Source organism: Streptopelia decaocto (assembly GCF_964273445.1).
Source record: "Streptopelia decaocto genome assembly, chromosome: 1".
Lineage (NCBI taxonomy): Eukaryota > Metazoa > Chordata > Aves > Columbiformes > Columbidae > Streptopelia > Streptopelia decaocto.
This window is the reverse complement of record NC_138663.1, coordinates 84586694-84601220: the sequence shown is the minus strand read 5'-3', so window position 1 is coordinate 84601220 and position 14527 is coordinate 84586694.

The window sequence follows — 14527 nt, the reverse complement described above, 5'->3', positions numbered from 1 at the left end:
TATCCCTTAGATGCCTCCCAAGATGAGAACCAGCAGGCCAAACACCTCAGGGATATCATACAGGAAGTCTGGAAGACTAGGCAATTGGCTTCCAATCATCCAGTCTAGAAACTGGGCTCAAAATTGGACAGTTAGGTGTAAGACAGCAGAAATACAATTTTCAGCTATAAGAGGACAATTGTAGCTTCAGAGTACTGTCTGACTAGAACAATCAGATTTTCTCCATTCTGCCTTTCTTACATTCCACATTTCTAATAAACATGTTTCTTCCTCTGGAAGAAGATGAGGAGAAGGTAAAGGGAAAAACAATAGGACCAGAAATAAGATAAAGGACAAAACGGGGGAAAGGCAAGTATTAAGTGATTTCCAAGAGGTTTAGATCAAGTTTACAAGATTTTATACCAAAATGAGAATTTAAAAAAGCTTCTCTAACATCATCACAGGAAGTGAATGCTCCCTCTAAAACAAAGCTTGAACCCTGTTTACAGGGGTATGGGATCCCATGGGATGACAGATCTGCAGGGAGTGGTGATGAGTACTTCCACTGAAGATGAAGGGGTGGGATTTCTGGCCAATGATATTGTGCTCTGCAGTTACAACTTCAGAGATAAAAAAGAAACAATGAAAATAGTGCCTCAGATTTCATTTTTTTGTTTTCTAAGCATGGGACACATGAATTTATCATAGTAAAATCTAACTACAACTAGTAAAGCATCACTGTCAGTGACAGAAGAAAGTCCTTTGTGGTCCATTTTGCTGCAATCTTGGGACAAAGGGGAGTATAGCCTTGAAGCAAGTGGAGAGTATCATGGATATAAAGTTATATTAGTTTTGGAGGAGACATGACTTTCACAGAATGTTTATGCATAAGCAAGTGAAGTTCTGCTCTACATAACTGACTGAACTGTCATTGGAGTGGTGGTGCAGGATTCAGTTCATACAGCCTTGACTTGAGGATCACAAAAACAACATCTGTAGATGTGCCAACAGAGAGAGGATGTGCTCCTTCCACAGACAGCAGAGCATTGCTAACTCCTATTATTCATCCTTTCTCATCAAATCAATAAAGAACATCTAAGGTATTTTCTTTATGAAAGGACAGCTTGCAGGTATCTGTTTCAGTGCCTGTTAAGCTTCCTCCAGAGCTGTGTGTGTGATTTATTTTTTATTTGAGAAAATACATCAATCATTCCACCTAGGGATGTGGAGTCAATTATTCCTGTTCCTCTACTTCTGTGTGGTATCCTCTTTGACAAGTCAACTTTCCAATAACTTGTTTCTTCTTCTGTTTGTTAAGACAATAGACATTGTGAAAGAATGTGAAAGAAGGTAAAGGCAGTAATTACTCTTTCAAGCTACATCTCAAAAAGACTAGATGGAAAATATAGGAGAGAATCAATAGTTTGCTAGGTCCAACATCTGCTAGAATAAAAGTGCGAATTATTTTCCTTAACATATATTGAAATCCTGGCACAGCAGTGATCCAACTGAAAATCGGGATTAAAAGATATTCTGAAATTTGCATTTGTGGCTGAGAGTCTCCTGAACAGCAGCCTTGACCAACCCATGGCTAAAATGAGCAATGGAAGCTGAATCTCTTGAAAGCTGTTTCTCCAGCTCAGAGACTGACAATACATATGTGAAAGAGAGATGTTTCCTGGAGACATGGAGCAAATGCACCAGGAAACCCTAAAACATCGTGACATGAGGATGGACCCAATGCAATGCACACATCAGATTCTGTCAGGTCTTTTTCATTATGTTTTCTGCTTAAGGCATAAATAGAAGACAGCAATCCTCAGTAATGGGTCTGCTGAGTATAGTAGGGAGTAATGATCTGGCTTAACCTTTATAATCTTAAAGATAAAAGAAGAAGATAATAGAGGATCAGAGGGGTTAAAGGCAGACAGACTATTTGTGTTTCTCCCTATGAACTCAGTGATTCCAAAGAATGCAGAGGTGAAAAAATCTTGCATAAACTGGAAGAGGTAGAAGTAGGATATAGTTCTAATTTCTCATTACAGACAGAGGAGTGTCTATGAGGACATGAAATGAAATAGAGAAAAGCAAACTAGATGAACTATTGACTATTCAGAGTTTAAATGACTCCTGACTGTCTGGATGTTCCCACAACACTTACCAGGGGTGGGAATTTCATTACAGAAGATTAAATAAAAAATGTCATCCTTTGGGTAAGCATATAGAGGACTCTAAGCTTTGGACTCACTCATATGTGTGCCTGTCACCATGTGAATATTCATATGTGCACAGTTGTGTATGAACTGGCTTTCAGCTTCTCATAATTTTTTCATTTCAGTACCTGTGGAAGGTGGACGTCAGTCTGGTGGCAGTTTATTAGGGATACATTTATAGCATGGTTATGTTTTTAGCTGAGTAGTGTCATATGAAAAGCTGTCTCTTGTAACAGCTGCCTAATTTACTTAACAAACAGTTAAATTACAGTTGACAGTTTCAGTAACTCTTAATGTTGGGTCATGTTAGTATTCAGACCGTCGTGCTTCCAAGAGAAAAAACAATGTATGAGTCAAACTTTTACTCCAAGGAAAATATGAATGTTGCAAAATGATAATGGATAAATGGAACTGAAAATAAACAAACAAACAAACAAACAAATAAATGCATGTGATAGATCCATTAAATCAGGAGTTAACATAATTATTCATTTTAGCAATAATCAAATTTAAGGAACTGAAAAGAAGACTCATTTAAAATTCCCACAGTTTAGAGGGAGTTTAGTTACAGCATCTGTCAAATCATGCACTCAAAATCTGAAGAAACTTGAGTGTTCAACCTAAATTCTGTCCAAGACTGCATGAGAAACTACTATTAAACCTCAACACAGAAAATTGCTCTTCTGTTTGTTCTTACATGTTCCAACCATAGAACTGTCTTCCTGTGATGATGTTCTATGGTAATGTCTTGTGGCACAGCTTTACTGAGATTTTTAATTTGGCTCTTTGTGGAGAGCTAAGCTGAACTAGAGTAAGTCTATCACAGTCATTAGGAATGTGTATTTCATGTACCATGGCATCTGACTTAACAGAGTAATTTGGCACTTAGTTTCCAGGATCAGCAGTCAGGGGTTGATCAGCGGCAATTTTCTATGTTGGCAATGCACTGCTCTCTTCAGTCCACAAATCACCAAGTAATTTACAACTGCCTGTTACTCAAGTTTGTTTTTCCCATGGGACATTTAAGAAATTGGTAGTGCTGCTGCTCATATAAGAACACTCTAAACCTGTTTCTCATACAGACAACTCTATCTACATGTAATCTTAAAGGCATTAGTCTTCTATAGTCTTCTATATACAGACCTTATGTTTTAATAGTAACAAAAGTTAGCATAGCACCAACCATTTAACTGATGGCTGTCAGGTTCTAGGTTGTGATACTAGTGATGCTAATGATGCATAGCTAAGTGAATGTGTTTTTCTATTCAGAGCAGCGATGACCTAACAATGCACTCAACTGATGTAATTGAAGAACACATTCAAAGGCTTTTCCTTCATTTCTTATATAGAGATGATGTCAGGGTTTGTTCAGATAGCTATATTTAGACACTGTTTTAAAAGCCGGAAGGTATGTTAGATTTTTTGCTAGTGCGGAGAGGTGAAAAATTCCATGGTGAAAACTACATATACTGTATGTCAGAAATGGTCAAGGAGTTCGATTCATCACTATCACAAGAACATGTTACCATATAATCCTTTCACAAACTTAGCAAACTTCAAGTAAATCACACAAACAATAAAAAATATAGAAATCTCAGAAACAATACAAGATTGTGCAAAACATACCAAACAATTTTAATGGTAAACATAGACACCTTTCTGTACAAAAGGTCATCTACTTGTTTCCAACTCAAACTACTTAGAATTTCATTTCTGACATCAGGTGGTGGACTTTCCTTAACTCTGATCATGTCAATATTAGGCAAGTTTTCTCAATGGTCAACAATGGGAGACTGCTTCAGATAGGATCTCATCCTTGGGAACCTCTCTGTTGTAGAGGGGACGTGCTGGTGATCAGACTAATTACATAGAGATATCCACCATTTAGATTAGATATCTGCCTCTGTAGCAATCGAGGCCTAATACAATGAGCTTCAAGGAAGTTTCTTTCCTTAGCACTCACTTGCTTAGCATAATTTTGCTGTGATACTTGTTACTTTTAAAAGTATGCTCGTATGACTAGTCTAAATTAACAGTAACTGCAGACTAATTATTATTTATGACCTCTGAAAACACCAACAGTTAGCAGTGTAGATTTCAACTTTGATTCATCTGCAAGTGGTCTACTTTTTAACAATAACTTCACCCACTTGGGAGCCTTTTCTATATTATGATAGAAATCTAGAGACCTGTTAAAAGAGGGACAGTTGCATTTCAACCAGAAACACAATGGCATTGAGAAACTAGGCAAAACTTAAACTTTCATGGTTTTCCTTTCTATTTCCCTTTAGGGGAAGTTTATAGTATTTCCCCTTTCTAAGCAGAAGTGCAACAGAACTAAACAGGTATCACTTCGATGCCTTTCAGATTATACTGAAAGTGCCCATTTATTTAATGTTTGCACTTTGCACAATTTAGAACTATGGAAAACAAAAGGAACTGAACTTTATCACCTGGCTCAATATCACTTTGAACACCTGCTTTCTGCTTTGACTTCAATAGCTTCATTTGTGGTATGAACTGAATGCTTCTAAATCTCAAAGTTAGGGCTACTTTTCAATCAGAAATCCAGAAGGGATTTTTAGCATGCCAGGAAGGCTTACTGGAAACTACTGGTCACATAGTAGCTCAGTTCTAATGAAGGACATGATTCCACAGGCATGAATTCCCTATTTACTGGAAGTAGCTCCCTTTAGAATGAGATTATAATTTAAAATACTGTAAATACCAACTCCCTAAAGAGTAAATGAGAGACTGTACTTACATCTCCTTCCAGCATTATTTCCTCTTAATATTCTTGCTTTTTTTTTTCCCTATTTCTTCTGAATATTTGCTTGTTTACTTCTGATTTTTTCTGGGATGTGTCTTCAGTTCTGCTTACTCACTATTCTCCACATTCTGAAGGGCTTTTGCTTCCTTTCCACCCATCAAAATCCTTTCATTACCCATGTATTTTTCTTTAACTCAGTTTGTTCTCTTCATCTTCAACTCACCATGAGATGTTACTTTGTCTTGTTCTCCTTAACCTCTACTTCAGAAAGTAGCAGGAGTTGCAAAGGTAACCAGATTTATCAATACTACTAGTATTTAATATCTTTTGGGAATATGACTTTATAACATTCAGGGATGGTATTGAAATGGTATCTACAGACAGGTTTTGAATACTCCAGAGAAGAATTTATAAACATCATATCACTCACTCCATTGCTATTCCTGGAATACTTTTTTTCAATTGAGAAGATTTTTATATTTATATATGTCTATCAGTCCTTCAGTTTGTCTGATTATTAGGATCTGAAAAACTGCATCAAAAAAGTTTGCTAATTTGAGATATTTGTTCTTTCCATACTTTAAAAATTTCAATACTCCAATCAGGGAGTAGACACATTACTATATGATTTTGAAACCCGTCACAGTTGAATATATTTGTTTTATTTACTACCATGTAAAATCATCGTATCAATCTGTGAAAGTTGTCATAATGAACTGCTGATCTGTTACTGTTTTGATATCTAGCATGCTTTGCAATGTTTTATTTTATAAGATGACTAAATTTGGAGAACGAGAAGCAAAACTTCTTGACTCTTAGTCTCCAGGTTAAATTTGTAAAATTAACAGTTAATGTGGAGCTAGACATTTTTAATGTACCAATAGAAAAGCTGAATCAGAGAGAGTACTACTAAAGAGTGTATAATAAGCATAGAGTTCTGTGTAGGCTCCATATGTAGGGTTCACCTCACAAAGAAGTGAACTTCAACTACACTTGAAAATGTCTTAATAATAAAATAAAATCAGTATCCTCAAATAACAGATTTTTGTTCTTGGCTTTGTTTTATGGAGAGAAGGGATGAAATGGGAATGCAGGAGTAAATTCTGCCCTGAAGTTAGCTAACTTATTATGAAGTCTTAATTAAGTGAAGGTTCTTGTTAGTGTTAGAGTTAAGAGGGAGTACCATAGCCTGCTTAGGCTTGATTGCCTTGCTAACTCCAGTGCAAACTGTAACCTCCACTCCCTTCTCCCTACCCCCTACAGTAGTTCTTGCCATCAGCACAGCAAAATGGAATTGATTTATGATCTCTCTGTGCCTTGTACCATGATTTTTAATAATTTCCTAGCATCTTTTGTCTACAGAAAGTTACAAATACTAAGGACATAAATGCCATTTACCGCAGGAGTATTTGAGATTATCATTGAAGATTGGGAGCTAATTGGTCACACTAAGACAAATACAATTTAATGTTATTGTTCCCATTTGACATGTGACGGAATTGAGATACAGAGTTGAGTTACCCAAGGAAATAAAAGTATTTGGCAGCACAGCTACTGTCACATTAATGCACTTTAGTTTAACATCTGAGATAAAATACAAGAGACCTTTTCCTCAATCGATCCAGCTGGATATACACGATATGTACTGGATGGGCTCAGATCAGCTTTAGGGTCAAGCAGACATCCAGAGGGACCTTGGCAGGCTGGAGAAATGGTCTGACAGGAAACTCCTAAAGTTCAACAAGGGGAAGTGCAGAGTCCTGCACCTGGGAAGAAGCAATCCCACATACCAATATATGCTGTGGGCCACCTTGCTGGAAAGCAGCTTGGCAGAAAAGGACCTTGACATCCTGTTGAACATGAAGTTGAGCAGGACCCAGTAATGTGCCCCTGCCACGAAGAAAGCTAATGGTATCTTGGGCTGCAATAGGCAAAGTATTACCAGAAGGTCAAGGCAGGTGATCTTTCTCCTCTACTCAGCTCTGGTGAGGGTATACCTGGAGTCCTGTGTCCAGTTCCGGATTCACCAGTACAAGAGAGGCATTAACATATTGGAAAGAGTCCAGCAAAAGGCCACAAATATGATTAAGGGACTGGAGCATCCCTCCTATGGGGAGAGGCTGACTGTTCAGCCTGGAGAAGAGAAGGCTCAGGAGGAATACAACAATGTGCACAAATACCTGAAGGAAGGATGTGAAGAGGACCAAGCCAGGCTCTTTTCAGTGGTGCCTAGTGAGAGGACAAGAGGCAATGAGTATAAACTGAAACATGGAAGGCTCTATTTCAACTTTAGGAAACACTTTTTTTCTTCAGGGTTACAAAGCACTGGCACAGGTTGCCCAGGCTGCAGAGTCTCCATCCTTGGAGATATGTAAAAAGCAGTCTGGACATAGTTCTGGACAGCCTGATTGTGTTTGAGCAGGAGGGATGGAACCAGATTACCTCCAGAGGTCTCTTCCAACCTCAAACATTTGGTGATTCTCAGATCTTTTCATACTTTTCAGTAGCACTGATTAAGTTGGTGCTAAAGACACACAAAACATTTGAACACTGAAATCCAAACTTTGATATGATTCAGAAGTCTAGATCAGTTATCTATACTGTTGAGACCCATAAGTGTGAGGGGGAACATATTTTAGATGGCAAGCAATAGTATTGCGTAGAGATAGTTTCATTTCACTAGCATTTTGCAGCTTGATTTCATTCCTGTTAGGTCTTTCCTGTCACTCCAAACACTGAAATTCTTGATAAAAAGAATGTCAGTCAAATCAATCTGCTGCTAAGCTGAATTTTCTAGTATGAGAAATAGCTGATAGTACCCCATCAAGCAAATAAAAATGCTGCGAAATTTGGAGGAAAAAGATCAGTTTCAAATTATAATGGCAAAGCCTATCTACACTCAAATAATGGAAATGTTTTTTGAAAACAGTAGAAAAATATTTTGATATTCCAGAATATTTTCCCCCAAAACCTTAGGAAAATCAGTCAATCAAGCAGTGTCTTGAGCATTTATTTACATAATCTTTTTTTTTTTTTTTTGTCTGAGCAAATTTCCATTTTCTATGTGTGTATTGGAGTAACCTTATTTAAATAATAATTCTCAGTTTGACTGCTATGTTTGTAAGATGTACTTTAGCCCCATCACTGCTCTGTAGGAATTCCCCCTTGGTACAGGAACCAATGTGAACGCAGTGGCATCCAAACTTGTCTGTGCTTGTACTTTGTTTTGGTGCCTGCTGAACTGTGAAGAAAACAAATTCTATTTACCTGCTGTGTCTCATTTGACTTTTCTGAGAAAAGATAATGGGTCGTCTATTTCAAAGCACCTAAATCGTTGATCAGTAGTGAGTGATAGTTTGTTTTGAGAAGGCAATACAGAATTTTATTTCTTCTAGGCCTTTTCCTTGTCAAAAGTCAGGCCCTTTATATTTAACCACTTTTCAAGAGACTATTCTCTAATTAAAACAACTAGAACAAATGCTGTTTGTCTGTTATTTTTTATAAGTGTTCCTGAGAACACAAGGATCACTGCTGTCCTTAAATGACATAAAGTAAGTTTGCTGGTGTTCCTATCTAACCTGAACCCACTTACAAAGACTCCCATGTGAGACAGATGATAGGCAGCTATATAGACTTGGTTGGGTTGGTCCCCCCACAACCGGCCTTTAAAACCATGCATCCATTTGCATGAGGACAGATCTCTCATCTTGACTGTCCCTATCACTTGGAGGAAACAGAGGTTCATGTTCCCCATAACTAAGGTTCTCACACTTATTCATGTAAACTCTCTCTCTACCACCCCACAAACCTTTTGAAAGGAAAGAATCTGTCTTACATCCATCAGGGTAGCGAGAGTCCCAGGAGACTTATCCTCATAAATTTTAGCAGACAGACTGTACCCAGAGACGTGGTTGAAGCCAGCCTGTCAAATCTGCAGCAGATTACAATAATTCCAACTCATACTTTACAGGTCAAAACAAATTTTATTTGATTTCTGGTCATGATTAGAGAATGAGGCTGCTGTCCTTGGTTTAGGGTGACAGCTAGACGATACTGTGGCTTTGTTGTGTCTGTTTAACAAGAGACCTGTGACCTAACTCAGCCTCACCTGTCAGTTTCCGAGTTGGTGTGCTTTTCATGCTCATTCAGTTGAGTAGCATGAGAGAGAAGAAATGAAAGCCCAGCTCCTGGGCCTCACATTCTTTTAAATTGCGTGGCAGTTGCACACCCCCCTCTCTCCCCCTCACGCTTCCTTCCATATGGAAGGTGCAGGCACAACCACCTCTCCCTCAACACATCCCCCTAGCCTCTCCTGCGATGGGATTAACAGCTTCTTTTGTTTGACCCCAGAGCCCGTTTGCCAGGGTCATTAAGAGAGAGGAGGAGAGGGTGCAGAGGCGCCAAGGAGCAAGAAGTTTCAGGGCACCCTATAGCCAGAGTGGGGGTGTAGAGAAGCTTCTGGAATGCCCACAGTCAGATCAGACAAGGCTATTTAAATGGGACGCCAGTCGAGGCATGCGTTTTGGCATGTTCTCTTGGAGTCGTGGGCCAAGAATACTGTCATTGAGAGCCCTCCCCTTAGCCAGGATTGCTGCCTAAGGTAATCTCCCAGGACTGGGACCTCCTCACTGCACAGTGTGGGTAAGTGATAACCTACTTAATATTTCCTCGCAGGATTTGCGGGTGTTTTTCCTCACTAGACAAAGTGAGGGTATTCCATGCCTAAATATGAGCACGTGTGTTTGTTTCCTGAAGTCAGGGATGGCTCTGATGTTGTTTTTGTGAGCCACATGTATGCACACTGTGGATCTCCATTGTTATTATTTGCTGCACCCAATAATTTCCTAAACTGATATTCGAACCTGTATATACATTACTGGAGTGCTAAAACATTCTTTAACAGTTAATTTGCTGCACCTTTTGATCAGAATAAAAGTTTGTTTTGGACCTTGTTGTCTGCCTAAACTAACCTTGGGGTGCCTCCATGACAAATTATCAATCTAGCATGATGAATTTTTTGTTCAGGGATAGCAAGCATCTGCAAGGATATTTTTGTAGATGGAACAGAAGTCTGCATTAAAGACAACACACAGAGATTCCTTTTCAGTCCTTTTGCTGATAAACTTTAGGTTTAATGACTCACACAGAAGGAAAATAATATCTTAGGACAGCTGAAGGACATGGGTAGCTGTTCCTTGGGGCTGGGTTTTAAGCACATATATGTGGGCCTTGCTTGTGGTGGAAGGAGACAGAAGAGAGAAGTTTGCCAGAACAGCTTCAAGCAAACCTTCCCACTTGGTCTCCTGTCACTATCATTGTTGCCTTTTCTGCAGATAGTGTCAAAATACACCTGAAAGAGAAAGAAAGTGAAAAGTAGACAAAAGTAGCACCTGATAATCTTTGGCACTTCTAATTCTGCTGTTTCTCTTAAAAAAAAAAAAAAAAAAACAACAACAACAAACAAACAAACAAACAAACAAAAAGTAATGAAAATACATGCCGGGAGGTCCTGCATGGAATATAAGCAAGACTCTTTGGGAAACACAATAGACTTCTTACAACTTCTGAAGAAAGCCACCTCTCTTTAAATCAGGAAGTAGTTTTGAAGACCAGTGTGTATTTGCTCTCTTTCACTCAGCAGCTCTTCAGCAGGTTGTCTGACTCTGGAACTCATCCAAGTTGCTTGACTCAGCCAAGTGTTGCAACTCACTGTCACTCTTCTACTCTGACCTTTTCTGCAGAAGCAGCTGTTTCCTGCTTGGATTGGCTTATCCCAGCTGGAACAGGGCGAGAAAGTGACATTTACAGACACACATTAGAGGGAGAAAGAGGTGGAGGTGGCTGGCTGAGTTCTGCTGAGGAAGGCACAGAACCATGCCTAAAGAACAAAGTAAAGGACACTGCAGCACAATGGCATAGGTGATTTGACAACTGAGAATTCAGCAGCTCCAAAGTGTCAGGGAGAGCACAACAGAGATCATAGGAATCTTTTGCCATCATTAATAGTTTGTGGTCGTGAGGGAGCCATACTTTGAACTTTGGCCCAATTGCTACCAGAAATGTGATGTGTCACACCCATGTTTATTACATATACTGTATGAGATGTCTCTTCTATGCTGAAATGTTTTTGAAGAGGGATAAAATTTTAAAGCATTTTAAAATTGTGCGACTGTGGAGGAGAGTAAAACAGAGATTATAGGAATCTTCCACCATTCACATGCAAATACTTAGGAGGTAGAAAGGCAGCCAATGAGAAATTGTATAGCCTCTTCAACAAAGCTTAGTTTATGTGGTCACAGTAAACTGATGTTATGTGCTTTGGCTGCCACTGAAAGCAGAAATCTTCTCCCTCTGTCCAAAACTTTCTGCTTCATCACCTTCCTTGTGCCGGGACTAGTGCTAATGTGGCTGTGCTGTGAGATGGGGCAAAGAAGTGAGCTTGTTGCAGGCTATAAACCTGAGAAAAAAGTTTGTTTTCAGCTGGATGGGTTCTTGACATGTTGTGAACTGAACAAGAACTAACCCAGACACAAGGAGGTATAGAAGAATGCCTATCTGGGGCAGAGACAAGGGTGGGGCTGAGCACCTCACTCAAAATGGTTGTGCAGCTGCAACCCAAGACACAACATACTACCTGTTGATCCACCTTGGCCTGCTGCCATGCTTTTGATGTCATCCTCTTTTGACAATGACATGCAATGAGGTGGGGGTTAGCCACACAGTCTGAAAGTATGCTAGCAAGGGGAATACCACTTCAACACTGACGTGTGCTTGGTGAATGCATAGCAAACTAGTTCTTCTGAGTTTTAGCTATCTGAAAAGTATTTCATCCTTATTTGCAGGATAATTGCTACAAATTTTCAGGATCCATAGCACAGGAGCATAGCATCAATGCTCCTTAAAAGACATCTAGGAGAAGGAGGGGATGATCAAGCTGAACTGCTGCTGGGCAGTTCAAAATACAGCAAGAGAAAAAAACTTCTGTTGAGGTAAAAAAAAAATCATGTTGCTAACATAGTAGCTGCTGTGCACTCTGCCCTTGCAAGGTATTTGGGGAAACTGAGTACTGCAATGTTGATGATTATTTCCTGTGGGTGGCCAAACAGGTGAATCACAGGACTGGCTTGACCAGTTATTTATTCTATTTGGCTTAATCATGATGGCTTGCACCTGAGGAATTCCCAAACATGAAGACAATAAAATTTGGCTTGAGAACCAAAGTCCAGAGGGCCAATAATTGTACAGTAACTAAAAGGTTAGCAATGAGAAACTATAAAGGTTCACTACCACCGAATTAATGAACTGTTCAAAAAAAAAAAAAAGAAATTAATATAACATGTCTGAAAACAGTAAAGAGGTGAGATGTTAGAATATTTTCACTGTTAATGACTTCCTTTTTAAAATTTTAGCCTATTTAAAAGTAGGAAGACAATAACAATGAGAATATTGCAATACTTAGGGCTAGAAGTAGCCACAAGCTGATGGGAGAAGTGAACAGTCACAGAGCCAACATCCTTCAGAAAACTTTATCCCATTCTGTAAATGAGTGAAACAACTTTCTGCTGGAATCATGTGTTCAGCCTTGGTTATTGCATCTCATAAAAATGAGAAGAATGTAAGAATGAATACAAAAACTTATTTAAAGCATGAAGAAATTATTTGATATGAAGTTGAATTGTTTGGTTTAGAAACTGCTAAGTGGGAAGGTGTGTGCATAGAGGGAGGACTTCCTAAGACAATGAATGCAAAGAGAAGGATGATCCTGTTCTTCGTATAATGGAAGAAATAAGACATATCGTCAACCAAATTTTGAAAAGTGCTTTTTACAGGAAGTGTAATTTAGTTCTGGAACAGGATATAGTGAGGTAAAAAGAAATAATCCAGAGTATGGGGTTTTATAGTACTTAAGGTAGATTACATTTATACCATGGCTAGTAGCATAAATCTACTGAATGCAGTCGGAGATGCAAGGAACTTGTTTCATGGCATTCTCAAGGAAAAGCAGATTCTCGAGGTACTGTAGATTCTCCTATTATCAATGTTGTTATGCTAGTTTACATCATACCTCCCTGAAAAAAATTGCCTTATGTACTTCATGAGTGGATGTGAACCTGATATTTGCATTTAAAAAAAACCCTGGCATCTTTCTGCATAAGTGTCACTGGCTGTGTTCCCTGACAGAACACTTAGTGAGCTGCCATCGTGTCACAGTATGGCCAAGGCTACGTTACCCTAGTTTCACACAATAAAAAAGGAAATTGTTACAAGCATCATGTAACCCTGAATTTTAACTGTTGTGCATGGCCTTGAATAACTTTTATTAACTTTCCCCATTTTTCAAACTAAACATCTGCAGGGTAGAGCTTCCCTTTTGGTTGACTCATGTCTCCTAGTAGGTCAATGCTGATTAAAAACTTTGACTGTCTCATAGAGTCATACAATGGTTTGGGTTGGAAGGGACCTTCAGTAGTCATCTAGGGACATCTTCAACTAGATCAGGTTGCTCAGAGCCCCATCCAACCTGGCCTTGAATGTCTCCAGGGATGGAGCATTTACAACATCTCTGGGCAACCTTGGCCAGTGTTTCACACAATCACTGTAAAAAATTTCCCAGCCTTTAAAGAGCTACTGAAATTTCCCTTAATTTAGGGGAAGTCTCAAATCGAAGGTAAAATATCTACACCATAGAAATATAATAACTTATAGTTTAACCAAATTTAAACAATGTTTGGCATCAGTTTGTACATTTAATTAGTAACACCAATACATTTTATTTAAACTTTAAAAAATTATTCTGTCTCAATTTTTTTCTTTTCCTAGCACATGATATGCACCTGTGGGGTAACTTATCATAATTCTTGGTTGCATTAAAAATAGAGCTGAGTTGATCTTTCAAAGGTTTTTATTTCTTTAAATTATTACATATGGGGTGTTTCAAAAAGATGGACCAAATTTGAAATCACTACTGCTTTGAAATTGGGTTCAGATTTTCAAAACACCCTCTATATTTGGACTATGCATTTAAAAATTCTATATATATGATTAGATTATGCATATATTGTTAGATAATGCATAACATTTTTCAACAATGCATGCATTCCTGATGTAGTTAAGGCCAAGTGCTATCAGTGGTCCATTCATGTTCCATATTACACCAATGTTGTTTATTCAGATATCTAAAAAGCACCCCACTGCCTAGCAGGAACTGGAATTTCATGTAGAACTGTCTGGGACATTCTTTTAGATGATTACATAGATAACATGTTGAGGAATGCAGCACTGCTAATAGAGTATTAGGAAAGTAGACATTACCATAAGTGACTGCATTTTTAAAGGTGACTTTTTCTAAGAGGTTTATCTATAGGTTTGGAATGTAACACAAACAGCCCACAGCTGTGATACTGTCCAATGCCTTCAACCTCAGTTAGCGTGTCCTAGTGGGTTCAAGAACAGATGACCTTTGGACGAGTATTCACTTCCTACGAGTATTCACCTCCTACTCTGTTTTCTCATGAGGTTTCACAAATAGTTGAAGAGTATTTTCATGTTTGAAATCCAGTTTGAT